The following is a 7,474-nucleotide window of genomic DNA, read 5'->3' on the forward strand; positions in this document are numbered from 1 at the left end:
TGTGGAAATAGCGATAATTTTTATGAGGGGTGCTGCCCGGACCCCACTGGAGGAGCGGGTAAGATGAGGACTGTGCTTGGTGTTATCTCCCTACAGAACCACACACGCTGATCGGTGATACCTGTGGCCCCTAAGTGTCCGTGAGAGGACTGGTCCCTCTACAACATTGCTTATGGCTGCGGACACCCACCTATATGGCAACAAGATGTATATGTGTGGGTAGGTGGTAAAACCATTATAGGCAATGGAAATTCAAAATGTTCCAGCACCCTACAAAGTTCGCCTCATGTAGTATTTGGTCTATTGCAGGGGGCCCCAAGCTCCCGGGGCTGTGGTCAGCTACCTGTCCTGGGCCTGTTAGGCACCAGGCCACACAGCAGAATATGAGCAGCCGGCAAGCCAGCATTCCAGCCTGAGCTCCGCCTCCTGTCAGATCAACCGAGGCATTACATTCTCATAGAAGTACAAACCCTATTGTGAACTGTGCATGAAAGGGATCTAGGTTGTGCTGTCCTTATGAGAATCTAATTAATGTCTGATGATCTGAGGTGGAACAGTTTCATTCAGAAATGATCCTTCCCTCTTTTCACATCCCCCACCCCTGGACCAAGGAAAAATTGTCTTCCACGAAACCAGTCCCTGGGGCACAAAAGTTTGGAGACTGCTGGTCTACAGCGTCCCAAAACCCTTTTCTATGGTTCCTTCCCAAAGCCTGGAGGCGCTGAGTCCTGCCTGTTCTTATACTCCTGTGTGTTGAGAAAAACAGCATTTCCTATGCTCTGAAGGCTCTCCAGAACATTCTTTCTAGGCTGCAGGATGGAGATTAATAATAACAGAATAATCAGCATAGCCTTGTTAGCCAATCCAAAGTCCTCTAGGCTGAAGTGGGGGATTTTCACTTCAGTGACATCCAGCCTGGGTACCTTCCATCTCAGCATCCCCAGACACAGACAGGAAGCGACATCATCCCATTTACATGACGTCTGTCTTTGTGGCCTGGGCCACTGGGTGGCTCACCTCAGAGGCAGAGACACCAGAGATGGGTGTTCTGGACTTGATTAACAAAGGGAAAAGTGAGAGCGTTCCTACTGAAACCCCTTCTCCTTTCAGCTCACACCCAGGCGGCCTGTCCCCACAGACCTTGGAGTGGAGACTTGAGCCACCACCTGTCAGAAGTACAGGCTTCACAGGCACAGCCAGGGCTGAGAACCCTGGTGCCCAATTGTCTGCGACTGCAGCTGGATCAAGGGTTTGACTGTGGCTATGACTTAGCCAGGCCGAGCGCTTCCTCCACCACCTGCAGCTTCACAGCCAACGCTGATCCTGGGCAGCAATGGCCCTTCCAAGGTAGGGAAGGAAAGGGGACCAGGAAGCTCTAATCCGGGTGCTGGTGGTCATGGTGCTGTGAGGGGAGGAGGCAATGGGGTCTCTTCGTGCTCCCTCAGAGTCAAGTAGAAATCCACAATGTTGCAGCCCAGTGAGGTGAGCAAGAGCCTGGGGTTTAGGATCAAATCTGCTCTCAGGTCCTGGGTTTAACCCTTACTCATTATTCACCTTGGCCAAGTCATTTGTGGTGTTGGCATTTACATCTCAGTTCTGTCATCTGAGAGACCTGAAAAATAATATCTACATTCAATCATTGTTGATAGCATTAATTATGATAATTTCCAAATGGCTAATTCAATAAAAATTACTCAATCTATGAATACATGTTATCTAATTCTGTTACCTTTCTGGTAAATTAGCACTTAGGAAGTGACTTCACATGCAGTTTCATCTGAGGAGGAGTAACTGTTAGGATTTCTACTTTCTAGGGACCCCCTTCCTGTGTTTTCTTAGAAAGTCTCTTTTGCCAGTTTTCTTCCTCTCCGTCAGCGTCCCTTTTAAAGTCAATTTTCCCCTATCGAGCATTTTCAGTAACAACCTATTAGGCACATTCAGTAAAAGTGCAAATCCTGGGCCCATAAGTGAGTCTCCTGCTTCTTGCTATGTTTTCTCCCCTTGTTTTGAAATAAAAGAATAAAAGGGCAACCTTCTCATTGAAAGTGTATAAATCTGTCTCTTTTATGAAACTCCATTTAGTTCATCATCTCCACTCATGTCCATGGCCATGTCCTACATTTTCTTCTCACAGGGATCCACTTCTGCTCAGATTTCCTTAAAACCCTGGGTCGTGTTCATCCTACTCTCTGTCCTACTCAATATCTACTCCTGGAGCCCCTGGGGCTGCCTGGTGCTCATCTGTCAAGTGATGTCCCCAGCTGAGGAATAAGGAGACCCACGTCCTCAGGAGGGAGGGTCACGTGATGTAACGAGCATCATCTGGATCCCTGGAGAGGACACACGGAAGACGCTCAGTGAGTGTCGGGGGATGCGTAGTCCCTGACACATGCCCTCATAACTTTGAGTATTTAAACTGATTTCTTCCACTGATGTCTCTTTTGCTTCTTCATGGATTCCCACACCCCGAGTCAGGACTCACCCCGCTGGCTCCAACACTCTCACCTGCTGGCTTCCCCAGGAGTCCAGAGCACTAGCCGGCTCAGGCAAGGGACAGAGTGAATGCCTTTTGTTTCATTCTCCTTTACCTGGTGACTTCTCCCTGCTGTCTAATAGGGCATTTGTTTCTCACCATGTCTTCCCTCTCTCATTCATCTTATTTTTCTAAATTTTTTTCCAATTTCAATGGACCAGATTATAATGGTAGTGACTATAATATTAATTCAACATCTTCCACATCCCTATGTAATTTCTTCCAATAGATTTTTATATATATGTATTTATGTCATTTGTCATATACATTATGCATATTTGGCATATGTTTTTAATAAAATGTAGATATATGCATTATACCTATCTGTATGATCATTTCATCAATATCCCATGTTTAGTGCATCCAATTCTCCTCTCTCACATGTTCATTTAATGTTGATTTTTAGAATCTCCTCCCTCCCAGAACACAGCCTGTATCCAGTGTGATTTCCTTGCCTTTGCCTTGTCTACCTGGAAGTTATTTGTGTTTATTAATCCTAAGTTTTTTAAATATGTTTGTCAGTTGGGATCACCTTTTCCTCCTGGCAATCTTATCATTACTGGGTGATGCATGAAAAATCAACAATACAGAAAATACCAAATGTCTTTCCTGGCTTCCTTTTACCCCTCGGACTTTCTTGTTCAAGGCCACTTTCCTTCTCTGATGATCCTCTTGGGTGGAAGAGAAAGTCATAGTAAGATCATGGATGACAGTGAACCCTGTTGGGTGTGGTTTCATTTTCAGAGCTGGGTTTAGAGCCTTCCTTTGGAATGAAGAACCCTCCCCAGCTGGAAGGTGAGGATCTTGAAGGCTCAGCTGACAACACACATGGGCATCAAGTCATTGGCCACATTCATGCTTCAAGTGTCCTAAAACCAAAGATGATCAAAAGAAAACTGCCGTTCAGCAAGTGGAGACTGGCATGCAGATTCCCTGACCTGCAAGCTTAGGCTACGAAGGTAATCACATCTATGGCTCTTAGCTGCACTCGCTCCTTATTTCCCTGCCTATGATGACAGCTCCTTCCCTCACTGCTTTTCTCTTTCCTATCTGTTCTCTTCAGAAGCCGCTGTCACCTTTGTCTGGTCTTACCTCTGTGTCCCATGGGCTGCCACCCTGCCAGGCCCTTCTGGTCCCCATCGCCTGTTTGCTCTCTGAACTCTGCTCTGTTCCCACTACTGCTGTCCTGAGAGTCCCTTTCAAGGCCGCAGGAGAGCCCAGCCTCCTTATCCCCCTCCAAGTGCATGGTGTGAGCTGTTAAACACAGGATTCTGTGCATGGAATCACACAGTTTGAGTAATTTGCCTTTCCTTCCTCCATCCCAAACTCCATTGCCCCTTTCTGCCGGAAGCATTGCTTTAATACGCCACTTATACACAGAATTTTCTCTTGGGACAGTATTTGAGCAACCCAAAAAATCAAACTTTAGCCCTCACCTTGTACATGGGAATGAGAAATGTTAAAACTGAACACTAAGAACCCCAAATCAGGGGAACCGAGTCTGCGAGCAAGCCGGGCAGTGGGCGCGAACAGGACCTAGGGCGCCCGGGAGCCCAGTCAGGCGGCGGCGAGGAGCGGGCGCGCCCGGCGCGGGGAGCAGTCGGCGGCCGCTCGCTGCGGGGACATCCCAATGGATGAGCTCTCGCCGCCAGGCACACGGCGTAGGGGAGCCTCGCTGGCGGCGGCGGCGGCTAGTGGGGCGAGGCTGGCCGCCAGTTCCCGGGGAAAGAGGCGAGGGCGTCTAAGCGAGGCCGATAGCGGCGGCCTTCTCTCACGCGCCCCCGCCCGCCGAACCAGGGCCTGCCTCCCGAGCCAGCGCCTGCCTCCCGCGCCCGCCTCGCTTCTCCCGTCGGCCCAGGCCATCCGCTCCCGCTGCACCCACTGCCCACCTGGTGGCCCCAGCCGTGGCCGCCGCCCCCGCGGCGGTTCCCGGAGCTCGCCCCGGATGCGCGCGAGGGTGTGTGTGAGCGATGTGAGCAGGGGGTCCCGGCAGGGCTGCAGCGGAGGCACGTTGGAAGAATGACTCTGGAGTCCATCAAGGCGTGCTGCCTGAGCGAGGAGGCCAAGGAAGCCCGGCGGATCAACGACCAGATCGAGCGGCAGCTCCGCAGGGACAAGCGGGTCGCCAGCCGGGAGCTCAAGCTGCTGCTGCTCAGGACAGGAGAGAGTGGCAAGAGTACATTTATCAAGCAGACGAGAATCATCCATGGGTCAGGATACTCTAATGAAGATAAAAGGGGCTTCACCAAGCTGGTTTATCAGAACATCTTCACGGCCATGCAGGCCATGATCAGAGCCATGGACACACTCAAGATCCAGTACAAGTATGAGCACGATAAGGCTCATGCACAATTAGTTCGAGAAGTTGATGTGGAGAAAGTGTCTGCTTTTGAGAATCCATATGTAGATGCGATAGTTTATGTAATTATCCTGGAATCCAGGAATGCTATGATAGACGAGAATATCAATTATCTGCCTCTACCAAATACTATCTCAATGACTTGGACGCCTAGCTGACCCTGCCTACCTGCCTACGCGAGAAGATGTGCTTAGAGTTCGAGTCCCCACCGCAGGGATCATCGAATAACCCTTTGATTTACAAAGTGTCATTTTCAGAATGGTTGATGTAGGGGACCCAAAGTCAGAGAGAAGATAATGGATATACTGCTTTGAGAATGTCACCTCTATCATGTTTCTAGTAGCGCTTAGTGAATATGATCAAGTTCTCGTGGAGTCAGACAATGAGAACCGAATGGAGGAAAGGAAGGCTCTCTTTAGAACAATTATTACATATCCCTGGTTCCAGAACTCCTCGGTTATTCTGTTCTTAAACATGAAAGATCTTCTAGAGGAGGAAATCATGTATTCCCATCTAGTCGACTACTTCCCAGAATACGATGGACCCCAGAGAGATGCTCAGGCAGCCCTGGAATTCCTTCTGAAGATGTTCGTGGACCTGAACCCAGACAGTGACAAAATTATCTACTCCCACTTCACATGCGCCACAGACACCGAGAATATCCGCTTTGTCTTTGCTGCCGTCAAGGACACCATCCTCCAGTTGAACCTGAAGTAGTACAATCTGGTCTAATTGTGCCTCCTAGACACACGCCCTGCCCTTCCCTGGTGGGCTATTGAAGATATACAAGGACTGCATTTCTGTGGAAAACAATTTGCATAATACTAATTTATTGCTTTCCTGGACTCTGTGTGAGCATGTCCACAGAGTTTATGGTAAATATTATGATTTTATTTAAACTATTCACAGGAAATACAGAGGATGCTGAAGTACAGTCCCAGCACATTTCCTCTCTATCTTTTTTTTTTAGGCAAAACCTTGTGACTCAATGTATTTTAAATTCTCAGTCATGCACTCACAATGATAAGGCTTTCTCTCTGTCTCTCTCTCTCTCTCTCTCTCTCTCTCTCTGTTTCTCTCTTTTTCTCTTCTATGGAGCAAAGCAAAGCTGATTTCCCTTTTTCCCCGCCCCCCAATTCACACCTCCCTCCTGATTTTTTCCCCAGGTTACAATGGGCTTTCTCCTAGATCCATTCTTGGTCAAGTTTTTCTCCCCACTGATACAGTCAGGACACATCGTTCGATTTAAGCCATCATCAGCTTAAGCTAAGTTTGTAGTTTTTGCTGAAGGATTATATGTATTAATACTATGGTTTTAAATGTGTTGCTCTGGATACACACATAGTTTCTTTTTTAATAGAGTATACTGTCTTGTCTCACTTTGGACTGAGACAATGGATGTCTGTCTAGCCGTTAAGTGTCATTTCTTTTAGATGTTTACATTCAGCCATAGCTTGATTGCTCAGAGAAGTGTGCAGAAGGCAGGATCAAAGACACACAGGAGTCCTTTCTTTTGAAATGCCATGTGCCATTGTCTTTCCTCCCTTCTTTGCTTCTCTTTCTTTTTTTCACCCTCTCTTTCAATTGCAGATGCCAAAAAAGATGCCAACAGACACTACATTACCCTAATGGCTGCTACCCAGAAACTTTTTATAGGTTGTTCTTAATATTTTTGTTGTTGCTGTTCAAGCTTTTCTTTTCTTTTTTTTCCTTGGTGTTTGTGCCACAATTTTAAAATGACTTTTATTATGGGTATGTGTTGCCAAAGCTGGCATGAATAAGAACTTAAAAAATAAAAGCTAGTATCTTAAAATTTAAGAGAGTAAGACTGTGGAGCCTAAAATGACTGGCTGAGAATGAACCAGAAATGCCAATTGCCAAACAGTTGGTAACTGTAAATTTGATTCTCATGGTCCATTCTTTTCTTTGTCCTTAAGATGACATGGTTAGTGTCCCTGTCCCATGTTCAGTGTCCAAACCGGCAATGTAAAAAGTATCCTGTGTGGTTTAACAGGAAATCTGTTTGTGTCTCTTTATTTGAAACCAGTTTTACTCTCAATGGTTCTTTAAATTCAATTAAGTCTGCCAGGAACATTGGTTGATAGTATTATTCTGACACCTGTAATTTCCAAAATCTGAAGTCCCTGCTAGTTTACTACCTTCAAGATCTTCTTGAACTGGTAACTGATTAGGTTGAACTTACGTAAGATTTGTGGACTTAACTCAAAGGTAACTTCTCGGTGTTCTATAGAACATGTATTTGTGTAACTGAACTTACTAGGAGAAATGTTTGGAATTCTATATGTGCAATTTTTCAACAAATGCAAAGAAATACAGCACATGTATTGACGAGCTTCTGTCAAGCAGCTTGAGTTGAAATTTGATTTAAGAAAATAAATCATGGTTATTTAAAGCTGCTGGGACATTAGATTTAGGCCATGATAACTGGTCTCATTTTAACTATAGTGGTATTTGGCACTAGTCTAAACTTCCATATAAATCACTTTTTTGGAACAATAAAGGGGGATGGAGAATATTAATGGCCTGTTAGATGACTACCAAAGCCACCAAACAGTAATGAA

The 7,474-nt window shown here is 46.3% G+C and overlaps 1 pseudogene across 1 annotated transcript; it reads left to right on the forward strand.

Moving 5' to 3' along the window:
• Positions 1-4,486: 4,486 nt before the first annotated feature.
• On the forward strand, positions 4,487-5,624 carry LOC105549793 (annotated as a pseudogene). Its single transcript, XR_001007618.1, has one exon. The product of XR_001007618.1 is annotated as a guanine nucleotide-binding protein G(q) subunit alpha pseudogene (transcript).
• The last annotated feature ends 1,850 nt before the right edge of the window (positions 5,625-7,474 follow it).

This window comes from Mandrillus leucophaeus, unplaced genomic scaffold (genome assembly GCF_000951045.1).
Source record: "Mandrillus leucophaeus isolate KB7577 unplaced genomic scaffold, Mleu.le_1.0 Scaffold457, whole genome shotgun sequence".
NCBI classification, from domain to species: domain Eukaryota; kingdom Metazoa; phylum Chordata; class Mammalia; order Primates; family Cercopithecidae; genus Mandrillus; species Mandrillus leucophaeus.